The sequence below is a fragment of the Zonotrichia leucophrys genome, chromosome Z (assembly GCF_028769735.1).
Source record: "Zonotrichia leucophrys gambelii isolate GWCS_2022_RI chromosome Z, RI_Zleu_2.0, whole genome shotgun sequence".
Lineage (NCBI taxonomy): Eukaryota > Metazoa > Chordata > Aves > Passeriformes > Passerellidae > Zonotrichia > Zonotrichia leucophrys.
The window spans coordinates 18,213,492-18,225,867 of NC_088200.1; positions in this window are offsets into that span (position 1 = coordinate 18,213,492).

Sequence of the window (12,376 nt, forward strand, 5' to 3'; positions counted from 1 at the left end):
TTGGCACTGGTGTCCCCTTGGGTCTGGGAGCCATCCTCCGCGGCGTGGATTTTCAGGAGCCAGGTGGCCACTCCCTGCCACAGGCCCCCAAACACAAACCAAGGCCCTTTTCCCTGGCAAACAAAATTCCCTCTCCAAGCTTCTGGCTGGCAGATTGCAGGAGCCACTCTGCTCCATCAAACCAGCCCGACTCGTCACTGGTGTCCCCTTGGGTCTGGGAACCATCCTCCGCGGCGTGGATATTCAGGAGCCAGGTGGCCACTCCCAGCCACAGGCCCCCGAACACAAACCACGGCCCTTTCCCCAGTCAAACCAAACTCACCGCCCCCCATCTGGCTGGCAGATTGCAGGAGCCACATGGCTCTATCAAACCAGCCCGACTTGGCACTGGTGCCCCCTTGGGTGTGGGAACCATCCTGCGTATCGTGGATTTTCAGGAGCCATCCGGCCACTCCCAGACACAGGCCCCGAAACACAAAACACGGCCCTTTGCCCTGGCAAATTAATCTCACCCGCACCGCTTCTGGCTGGCAGATTGCAGGACGACTTCGCTCTATCAAACCAACCCGACTTGGCCCTCGTACCACCTTTCATCTGGGAACCATCCTGAGTATCATGGATTTTCAGGAGGCAGCACCCCACTCCCAGCCACAGGCCCCAAAACACAAACCACGGCCCTTTTCCCTGGCAAACAAAACTCCCCTGCCAAGCTTCGGGCTGGCAGATTGCAGGAGCCACTCTGCTCCATCAAACCAGTCGGACTCGGCACTGGTGCCCCCTTGGGTCTGGGAAACATCCTGCGTACCGTGGATTTTCAAGAGCCACCCGGCCACTCCCAGCCACAGGCCCCCAAACACAAACTACGGCCCTTTTCCCTGGAAGTAAAACTGACCTGCCCATCTTCTGGCTGGCAGATTGCAGGAGACACTTGGCTCTATCAAACCAGCCCGACTTGGCACTGGTGCCACCTTTCATCTGGGAACCATCCTGCGTATCGTGGATTTTCAGGGGCTAGCCGGCCACTCCCAGCCACAGGCCCCCGAACAGAAACCATGGCCCTTTTCCCTGGCAAACAAAACTCACCCGCCCCGCTTCTGGCTGGCAGATTGCAGGAGCCACTTGGGTCTATCAAACCAGCTTGACTTGGCACTGGTTCCACCTTTCATCTGGGGACGTCATGGGTATCGTGGATTTTCAGGAGCCAGCCGGCCACTCCCTGCCACAGTCCCCCAAACACATACCTCGGACCTTTTCCCTGGAAAAAGAACTCAGCTGCCCCGCTTCTGGCTGGCAGATTGCAGGAGAGACTTTGTACTATCATACCAGTTTGGGTTGGTAGTGGTGACACCTTTCATCTGGGAACCATCCTGGGTATCGTGGATTTTCAGGAGCCAGCCGGCCACTCACTGCCACAGGCCCCCAAACACAAACTACGGCCCTTTTCCCTGGAAGTAATACTGACCTGCCCATCTTCTGGCTAGCAGATTGCAGGAGCCACTTGGCTCTATCAAACCAGCCTGACTTGGCACTGGTGCCCCCTTGGGTCTGTGAACCATCCTGCGTATCGTGGATTTTCCGGAGCCATCCGGCCACTCCAAGCCACAGGCCACCAAACAAAAAACACGGCCCTTTTCCCTGGCAAACAAAACTCACCCGCCCCGCTTCTGGCTGGCAGATTGCAGGAGACACTTGGCTCTATCAAACCACCGCGACTTTGCACTTGTGCCACCATTCATCTGGGAACCATCCGGGGTATAGTGGATTTTCAGGAGCCAGCCGGCCACTCCCAGCCACAGGCCCCCAAACCCAAACTAGGGCCATTTTCCCTGGAAGTAAAACTGACCTGCCCATATTCTGACTGGCAGATTGCAGGAGCCACTTGGTACTATCAAACCAGCCCGACTCAGCACTGGTGTCCCCTTGGGTCTGGAAACCATCCTGCGCGGATTCGATTTTCAGGAGCCAGCCGGCCACTCCCAGCCACAGGCCCCCAAACACAAACCACGGCCCTTTTCCCTGGCAAACAAAACTCCCCCACCAAGCGTCTGGCTGGCAGATTGAAGGAGCCACCTTGCTCCATCAAAGCAGCCCGACACGGCACTGCTGCCCCCTTGGGTCTAGGAACCATTCTGCGCGGCGTAGATTTTCAGGAGCCAGCCGGCCACTCCAATCCACAGGCCCCGAACACAAACCACGGCCCTTTTCCCTTCCAAACAAAATTCACGCGCCCCATCTTCTGGCTGGCAGATTGCAGGAGACACTTGGCTCTATCAAACCAGCCCGACTTGGCACTAGTGCCACCTTTCATCTGGGAACCATCCTGCATATCGTGGATTTTCAGGAGCAAGCCAGCCACTCCCAGCCACAGGCCCCATAACATATACCACGGCCCATTTCCCTGGAAAAAAAAATCAGGTGAACATCTTCTGGCTGGCAGCTTGCAGGAGCCACTTGGCTCTATCAAACCAGCCCGACTTGGCACTGGTTCCCCCTTTTATCGGGGAACCATCCTGCGTGTCGTGGATTTTCAGGAGCCAGCCGGCCACTCCCATCCACAGTACGCCAAACACATACCTCGGACCTTTTCCCTGGAAAAAAAACTCAGCTGCCAAGCTTCTGGCTGGCAGATTGCAGGAGCCACTCTGCTCCATCAAACCAGCCGGACTCGGCACTGGTGCCCCCTTGGGTCTGGGAAACATCCTGCGTATCGCGGATTTTCCAGATCCACCCGGCCACTCCAAGCCACAGGCACCCGAACAAAAACAACGGCCCTTTTCCCAGTCAAACCAAACTCACCCACTCCGCTTGTGGCTGGCAGATTGCAGGAGCCACTTGGCTCTATCAAACCAGCCCGACTTGGCCCTGGTGCCGCCTTGGGTCTGGGAACCATTCTGCGTATCGTGGATTTTCAGGAGCCATCCGGCCACTCCCAGACACAGGCCCCCAAACACAAACTACCGCCCTTTTCCCTGGCAAAGAAAACTCAGCTGCCCCGCATGGAGATGGCAGATTGCAGGAGTCACTTGGTATTATCAAATCAGCCCGACTTGGCGCTGGTGCCACCTTTGATCTGGGAACCATCCTGCGTATCGTGGATTTTCAGGAGCCAGCTTGCCCGTACCAGCCACAGGCCCCCAAACACAAACCACGGCCCTTTTCCCTGGAAACAAACCTCAGTTGCCTTGCTTCTGGCCGGCTGGTTGAAGGAGCCACTTGGTACTATCAGACCAGCCTCACTTGGCACTGGTGCCACCTTCGATCTGGGAACCATCGTGCTTATCGTGGATTTTCAGGAGGAAGCCAGCCACTCCCAGCCACCGGCCCCCAAACACAAACCACAGCCCGTTTCCCTAAAAACAAAAACTCCACTGCCCGCTTCTGGATGGCAGACTGCAGCATACACTTGGTACTATGAAACCAGCCCATCATGGCATTAGCGCCGCCGTGGGTCTGGGAACCATCCTGCGTATCGTGGATTTTCAGGAGCCAGCTGGCCCCTCCCAGCCACCGCCCCCAAACACAAACCACGGCCCTTTTCCCTGCCAAATAAAACTCAGCTGCCCGGCTTATGCATGGCAGAGTGCAGGCCTTCTGGGTACTATCAAACCAGCCCGACGTGGCACTGGTGCCACCATTCATCTGGGAGCCATCCTGCATTTCGTGGATTTTCAGGAGCCAGCCGTCCACTACCAGCCACAGGCCCCCAAACAGAAACCTCGGCCCCTTTTCCCGCAAAGAAAACTTACCTGCCCGGCTTATGCATGGCAAATTGCAGGAGACACTGGGTACTATCAAACCAGCCCGGCTTGGCACTGGTGTCAGCTTTCATGTGGGAACCATGCTGCGTATCGTGGATTTTCAGGATCCGGCCAGCCACTCCAACTCACTGGCCCCCGAACACAAGCCACAGCCCTTTTCCCTGGAAACAAAACTCAGCTGCCCCGCTCCTGGACAGCTGATTCAAGGAGCCACATGGTGCTATCAAACCAGAACCACTTCACACTGGTGCCACCTTGGGTCTGGGAACCATCCTGCGTATCGTGGATTTTCAGGAGCCAGTTGGCCCCTCCCAGCCACAGGCCCCCAAACACAAACCACGGCCCTTTTCCCTGCCAAACAAAACTCAACGGCCCGGCTTACGCATGGCAGATTGCAGCAGACACTTGGTACATCAAACCAGCCAGACTTGGCACTGGTGCCACCATTCATCTCGGAGCCATCCTGCGTACTGTGAATTTTCAGGAGCCAGCAGGCCACTCTTAGCCACAGGCCCCCAAACACAAACCTCGGCCACTTTCCCTGCAAAGAAAACTTACCTGCCCGGCTTATGCATGGCAGATTGCAGGAGACACTTGGTACATCAAACCAGCCCGACTTGGCACTGGTGCCACTTTTGATCTGGGAACCATCCTGCGTATCGTGGATTTTCAGGAGCCGGCCAGCCACTCCGAGCCACAGGCCCCCAAACACAAACCACGGCCCTTTTCCCTGGAAACAAAATTCAGCTGCCCCGCTTCGGGATGGCAGATTGCAGGAGTCACTTGGTACTATCAAACCAGCACGACTTGGCACTGGTGCCACCTTTCATCTGGGAACAATCGTGCATATCGTGGCGTTTCAGGAGCCAGCAGGCCTCTCCCTGCCTGCGGAGGGGAACGTATGTGGCCCGAAGTTTAGAATCCGACTAGCTGAGGGCGAAAGGCCGACACCCCTCTGCATTTCCTGGCCAGCCCCTTTCGGCGTCTGATGGCCTCGGGCTGTGCTGGCTGCGGACTGGCGTACCTCGCTAGTATAGGAGAGGAACGGAACTGACCATTTCCTGGGGGTAGAACATCGGTTTATTGACGGTGATGCCGCATCCAAACACCGGGAAACCATCCGGGAAAAAGTTTTTTCATAGGGGGTGAAAACAGGATTATAAAGCAAGGGGGGTGGGTACAGACAGAGCCAATCAGGAAAGGTGAGGGGATGAACTTCACAGAACTGACACTCCATGGAGACCAATAATCAAAAGGTAAAGGAGGTGTCCTGGGACCCCAGCCAACCACCATCTCTAGAGAGGAGAAGGTTCTCGAAACCTGGGAGGAGGAAAGGAGTGATTGACTGGACAGGGAGGAAACAACTTTCACTTATAAGGGAAACCAAGGGGAGGAGCAATTACATATCGGCAACTATGAATAGCAGTTGCTATAGCAACTTAGCTGACAGGCTAGCAGTGGCGGGAAAAACTGGGGGAACGAAACCATTTTACACATAATAGGGGAGAACAATACATAAATTGGGGGAATAACACAAAAAACTTAACAACACACTACCACAACTCCCGTTTTTTACCAAATAAAAATTAAAATGAAGAGAAAAGTCCAAATTAAGCTTAGAATGCAGGAACTCGCAGCTGGTCATGACGAGTGTCTTTGTCTTCTGAACATTGCAAGGGACAGTGGCACTCGGCGCAGTCAGTTTTCTCCGGACTAGCTTGCAAATTAGGAGGATGAAAATCAAAAGTGAGTTGGGGAAGTGTACTAAAAGACAAAAGGTGAACAGTTAAACGCAAAATACTTAAACAGATGGTTCTGCCCCAAATAATAAATCCAGTTCGGGAGAAGAAGAAGAAATGGGGGAGGGAGGTTGGGATTAATAAACCAGAGGTAGTTCAGTGACGAGAGGGGTAGGAGCAGCAGTCTCAGCATTGGGGAGGAAGTAAACATCTGAGGAAATTGATGGTGTTTGGGAGGGTTTTCTCTGTCTCCGCGAGCACGCCTGAACCTGTGACTCAGCTTCCTTCTGCATCCTCTGCTTCGGGATGAGGGGCCTGACTCATTTGGATGGTCTTTTTCCTCTGTCTTCTTCCTATCTTGCTTCCGCCTCCATTCCATGTAGTCTTGGCGCATGGGACACTGAGGCATCCAATGCCCCACCTTGCCACAGAGATGGCAGGGATGAGTTGCTGATGTCCTCCTGCCGGACTCAGAAGTAGAAGGACCGGCCACGGGGGAAGCTTCAGCCTCTATGAAGTCTTGCTCGGGGCATTCAGCAAAATGCACAGATGTTCTCTTAGGCCTTGGGGCCAGGGAGACTTGACGCACTACGACATCTATCATGGCTTCTACTGTGGGCTTAGGACTTTGAGGGAGAGTTTTTATAGCCTTGCGGCAGTCAGCGTTGGCATTGCTATAAGCCATCTGCTCAAGCATTTTTTCCCTGTCATCCTCTCCGAGCGCTTGCGCTTCTACATATTTGTAGAGGCGTTCGATAAATTCCATGTATGGCTCTTGCGCTCCTTGCAAAACATCAGCATCTTCCCATTGGGAGGTAACTACCTCTAACTTAAAGAAGGCCCACTCAGCTGCTCGGGCCGTCTCTACTAGCTGGGATGGGAATAAGGCTTTAGCTTGATTTGCCCCTTCAGCCCACTGTCCTTCACCCAAAAGATGTTCTTGGGTAATTAACTGACCATCTGCGTCATGGGACAGTGTAAGATTCCCCCAAAAACTTGGGAGTACTTCCACTATTTCCCTCCTCCATTCCCTCACCCAGACTCTAAATGCCATGGGTCTGAGCAGGCTAGAGAAGAGGGACCTTAACTCAGTCGGTACCAGGTCTCCCTGCGAAAGGGTATTGTGTAGCAAACTCCGGAAGTATTCTGACTCCCGGGAGTAGTCTTTCTGAGCTTTGCACAGTTCGTTTATTCGGACCTGTGCATTCCCCCTTTCCCCTAGATGGTATGTTAACGGAGCGGCTTCTAATAGGGGAGCTTGCTCCTGTTTCCGGCTTCCCCCCCCCTCTCCTCTGAACACAAAGCGTGAGAGCTGGGGGGGGTGGCATGGGAACCGAAACTGGAGGAGGTTGAGGCGGGGTTTGGCACTGACGTAAGGCAAGGGAGTGGGCGCGGCAAAGTACCCTTCTCCGCCCCCCGGACGGCGTTCGGAGGCGGAGGGAAAAACGAAAACGGAGCGGGGGGAAGGGAGTGGGGGGCTGAACCGGGGGGGGGGTTTGAGGAGGAGCTGAAGGTGGGGCGGAGTGCTGAGGAGTGAGAGGGACGGAGGGAGGGTATGAGAGAGGAGTAACTGAGCAAGGGGTGTGGTCAGGGTGAAGGAAGGGGTTGGTGCTTGGGAGGAACGGGTTAGCGGAAGAAGAAGGAGCTCTGGCGGCAGAGACCGCGTGGTCTCCGCCATCTTGGACAGTAAAGGGGCTACTTTGTGGAATTTCATTACTAAGCGGAACAAACTTAGGGGTTGAAACTGGGGACTTGGGAACTGGGGTAGAAGGGGAGGATGGAGGAACTTGGGCAGGGCTCCTCGGATGGGGAGGCTGAGCAGGTCGAGAGGGAGCAGGGGCAGAATGGTTTCCCTGCTTTTTGTTGGCCTTTAAAATCCCTTTCGAGGGCTCCTGCCTGTGTGAAGAGGGAGAGGGCTGGGGGGTAAGGATGCGGGAACTGGGAGAACTAGGGAACAAACTCGAAGAAGAAAGATCCTTTCTTGAACTCCCGGCTGGGCGCAGCGAAGTTAATACTTTGCTTGCCCAGTATGCCACGTTAGACAACCGGGGTTCCCCAGCGTTAACCTGTTGGTCTAATTTGGCCACAATGGCAGCCCAAAAGCGCGGCTCTTTCTCAACCTCTGGGGAAACTTCAGGGAAATGTGAAAATACCCATCTAATCAACACTATCAACTCTTTCTTGGGGGCAGTAAAACCTCTTCCAAGTAACAAACCCTTAACTACAAAAAAAACTCCTTTTTGGGTTTTGCTCTGACCCACACCCATGATCGTGGGGGGTGTAGCGACCCCACCACGGCAAACCGCGCGGAAAAGCCGCCCCGCGCTGAAAGAGCCCGCCGCAACCAGTCAGCGCCGCGCCGAGAGCCCCGCTGCTGGGCCCGGCGTCACCGTGCCGGGACACCGCGAGCGCGAAAAGCGGCAGACGGCAGTCCCCCTCGTAGAGCTCCCAGGGAAAATTAAAAAGGCAGGGGAGGAACCGAGTCCGGGGTTCACCTAATCAAAGAGCGTTGCAAACGAAAAGTTCAGGCGGATTAGTCCACTGACACCGGAGGAAGTCTGACGGCTAGTAGATTTAAAGTCCAGTCCGCGGGGTACGGTAAAGCCCCCGCGTGGGCGCCATCTGCGGAGGGGAACGTATGTGGCCCGAAGTTTAGAATCCGACTAGCTGAGGGCGAAAGGCCGACGCCCCTCTGCATTTCCTGGCCAGACCCTTTCGGCGTCTGATGGCCTCGGGCTGTGCTGGCTGCGGACTGGCGTACCTCGCTGGTATAGGAGAGGAACGGAACTGACCATTTCCTGGGGGTTAAACATCGGTTTATTGACGGTGATGCCGCATCCAAACACCGGGAAACCATCCGGGAAAAAGTTTTTTCATAGGGGGTGAAAACAGGATTATAAAGCAAGGGGGGTGGGTACAGACAGAGCCAATCAGGAAAGGTGAGGGGATGAACATCACAGAACTGACACTCCATGGAGACCAATAATCAAAAGGTAAAGGAGGTGTCCTGGGACCCCAGCCAACCACCATCTCTAGAGAGGAGAAGGTTCTCGAAACCTGGGAGGAGGAAGGGAGTGATTGACTGGACAGGGAGGAAACAACTTTCACTTATAAGGGAAACCAAGGGGAGGAGCAATTACATATCGGCAACTATGAATAGCAGTTGCTATAGCAACTTAGCTGACAGGCTAGCAGTGGCGGGAAAAACTGGGGGAACGAAACCATTTTACACATAATAGGGGAGAACAATACATAAATTGGGGGAATAACACAAAAAACTTAACAACACACTACCACACCTGCCACTCCCCACAAAAGAGAAACAACGGCCCTTTCACTGGCAAAGAAAACTCATCTGCCCCGCTTCTGGACAGCTGATTGAAGGAGCCACATGGTTCTATCAAATACAAACGACTTGGCACTGGTGGCACCTTGGGTCTGGGAACCATCCTGCATATCGTGGATTTTGATGAGCCAGCTGGCCACTCCCAGCCACAGGCCCCCAAACACAATCCTCGGCCCCTTTCCCTGCAAACAAAACTCAACTTCCCGGCTTATGCATGGCAGATTGCAGGAGACACTTGGTACTATCAATCCAGCCCGACTTGGCACTGGTGCCACCTTTGACCTGGGAACCATCCTGCGTATCGTGGATTTTCAGGAGCCAGCCAGCCACTCCCAGCCACAGGCCCCCAAACAAATACCTCGCCCTTTTCCCAGGAAACAAAATTCAGCTGCCATGCATCTGGATGGTAGATTGCAGGAGCCACTTGGCTCTATATAACCAGCCCGACTTGGCAGTGGTGTCACCTATCATCTGGGACCCATCCTGCGTATCGTGGATTTTCAGGAGCCAGCTGGCCCCTACCAGCCACAGGACCCCAAACACAAACCACGGCCCTTTTCCCTGGAAAGAAAACTCAGCTGCCCTGCTTCTGCATGGCTGGTTGAAGGAGCCACTTGGTACTATCAAACCAGCCCGACTTGGCACTGGTGCCACCTTTGATCTGGGAACCATCCTGCGTATCGTGGATTTTCAGGAGCCAGCTGGCCACTCCCAACCTCAGGCCCCCAGTCAAAAACAACGGCCCCTTTCCCCGCAAACAAAACTCAACTGCCCGGCTTATGAATGGCAGATTTCAGGAGACATTTGGCACTATCAAACCTGCCCAACTTGGCACTGGCGCCGCCATGGGATCTGGGAACCATCCTGCGTATCGTGGATTTTCAGGAGCAAGCCGGCCACTCCCAGCCACAGGACCCTAACAAAAAACGACGGCCCTTTTCCCTGGAATCAAAACTCAGCTGCCCCACTTCTGGATGGCAGATTGCAGGAGTCACTTGGTACTATCAAATCAGCCCGACTTGGCACTGGTGCCACATTTCATCTGGGAACCATCCTGCGTATCGTGGATTTTCAGGAGCCAGCCGGACACTCCCAGCCACAGGACCCGAAAACAAACTACGGCCCCTTTCCCTGGTAAACCAAACTCACCCGCCCCATCTTCTGGCTGGCAGATTGCAGGAGCCACTTGCCTCTCTCAAACTAGACCGACTTGGCACTGGTACCACATTGAGTCTGGGAACCATCCTGCGTATCGTGGATTTTCAGGAGCCAGCCGGCCACTCCCAGCCACAGGCCACCAAACACAAACCACGGCCATTTTCCCTGGCAAACAAAACTCCCCCACCACGCTTCTGGCTGGCAGATTGCAGGAGCCAGCTTGCTCCGTCAAACCAGCCCGATACGGCACTGCTGCCCCCTTGGGTCTAGGAACCTTTCTGCGCGGCGTGGATTTTCAGGAGCCAGCCGGACACTCCCAGCCACAGGCCCCCGAACACAAACTACGGCCCTTTTCCTTGCAAAAAAACTCACCCGCCCCGCTTCTGGCTGGCAGATTTCAGGACGACTTGGGTCTATCAAACCAGCCCGACTTGGCACTGGTGCCACGGCGGGTCTGGGAGACCTCCTGCGCGGCGTAGATTTTCAGGAGCCAGCCGGCCACTCCTAGCCACAGGCCCCCAAACACAAACAACGGCCCTTTTCTCTGGAAGTAAAACTGACCTGCCCCTCTTCTGGCTGGGAGATTGCTGGAGCCACTTACCTCTATGAAACCAGCCCGACTCCGCACTGGTGCCACCCTTGATCTGGGAACCATCCTGCGTGGTGTGGATTTTCAGGAGCCACACGGCCACTCCCAGCCACAGGCCCCCAAACAGACACCACGGCCCCTTACACAGGCAAACAAAACTCACCCGCCCCGCTTCTGGATGGCAGATTGCAGGAGCCACTTGGCTCTATCAAACCAGCCCGACTTGGCACTGGTGCCACCTTTCATCTGGGAACCATACTGTATAATGTGGATTTTCAGGAGGCAGCCGGCCACTTGGAGCCACAGGCCCCCAAACAAAAAACCACGGCCCTTTCCCTGCCTAAAAAAATTCAGCCGCCCCACTTTTTGATGGCAAATTTCAGGAATCACATGGTACCATCCAACCAGCCCAACTTGGCACTGGTGCCACCTTTCATCTGGGAACCATCCTGCGTATCGTGGATTTTCAGGAGCCGGCCAGCCACTCCCAGCCACAGGCCCCCAAACACAAACTACGGCACTTTTCCCAGGAAAAAAAATTCAGCTACCACGCTTCTGGATGGTAGATTGCAGGAGCCACTCGGCACTGTATAACCAGCCCGACTTGGCACTGGTGCCACCTTTCATCTGGGAACCATCGTCCGTATCGTGGATTTTCAGGATGCGGCTTGCCCGTACCAGCCACAGGCCCCCAATCTAAACCACGGTCTTTTTCCCTGGAAACAAAACTCAACTGCCCCGCTTCTGGACAGCGGATTCAAGGAGACACATTGTGCTATCAAACCAGTACCACTTCGCACTGGTGCAACCTTGGGGCTGGGAACCATCCTGCATATCGTGGATTTTGATGAGCTAGCTGGCCACTCCCAGCCACAGGCCTCGAATCACAAACCGCGGCCATTTTCGCTGGCAAACAAAACTCATCTGCACGGCTTATGCCTGGCAGATTGCAGGAGGATGTTTGTACTATCAAACCAGCCCGACTTGGCACTGGTGCCACCTTTCATCTGGGAGCCATCCTGCGTATCATCAATTTTCAGGATCAAGCCAGCCACTCCCAGCCACAGGACCCCAAACAAAATCCTCGCCCCCTTTCCCTGCAAAGAAAACATACGTGCCCGTCTTATGCATGCCGGATTGCAGGAGCCACTTGGCTCTATAAAACCAGCCCGACTTGGCACTGGTGCCACATTTGATCTGGGAGCCATCCTGCGTATCGTGGATATTCAGGAGCCAGCCGGCCACTCCCAGCCACAGACCCCCAAAGACAATCCACAGCCCTTTTCCTTGCCGAAGAAAATTCAGCCGCCCTGCTTCAGGATGGCATATTGCAGGAGTCACTTGGTACTATCAAACCAGCCCAACTTGACATTGCCGCTATCATGGGTCGGGAAACCATCCTGCGTATCGTGGATTTTCAGGAGCCAGTTGGCCCCTCCCAGCCACAGGCCCCCAAACACAAACCACGGCCCTTTTCCCTGCCAAACAAAACTCAACTGCCCGGCTTATGCATGGCAGATTGCAGGCTCTCTGGGTACTATCAAACCAGCCCGACGTGGCACTGGTGCCACCATTCACTTGGAAGCCATCCTGCGTACTGTGAATTATCAGGAGCCACCCGGCCACTACCAGCCACAGGCCCCCAAACAGAAACCTCAGCCCCTTTTCCCGCAAAGAAAACTTACCTGCCCGGCTTATGCATGGCAGATTGCAGGAGCCACTTGGCTCTATCAAACTAGCCCGACTTGGCACTGGTGCCACATTTGATCTGAGAACCATCCTGCGT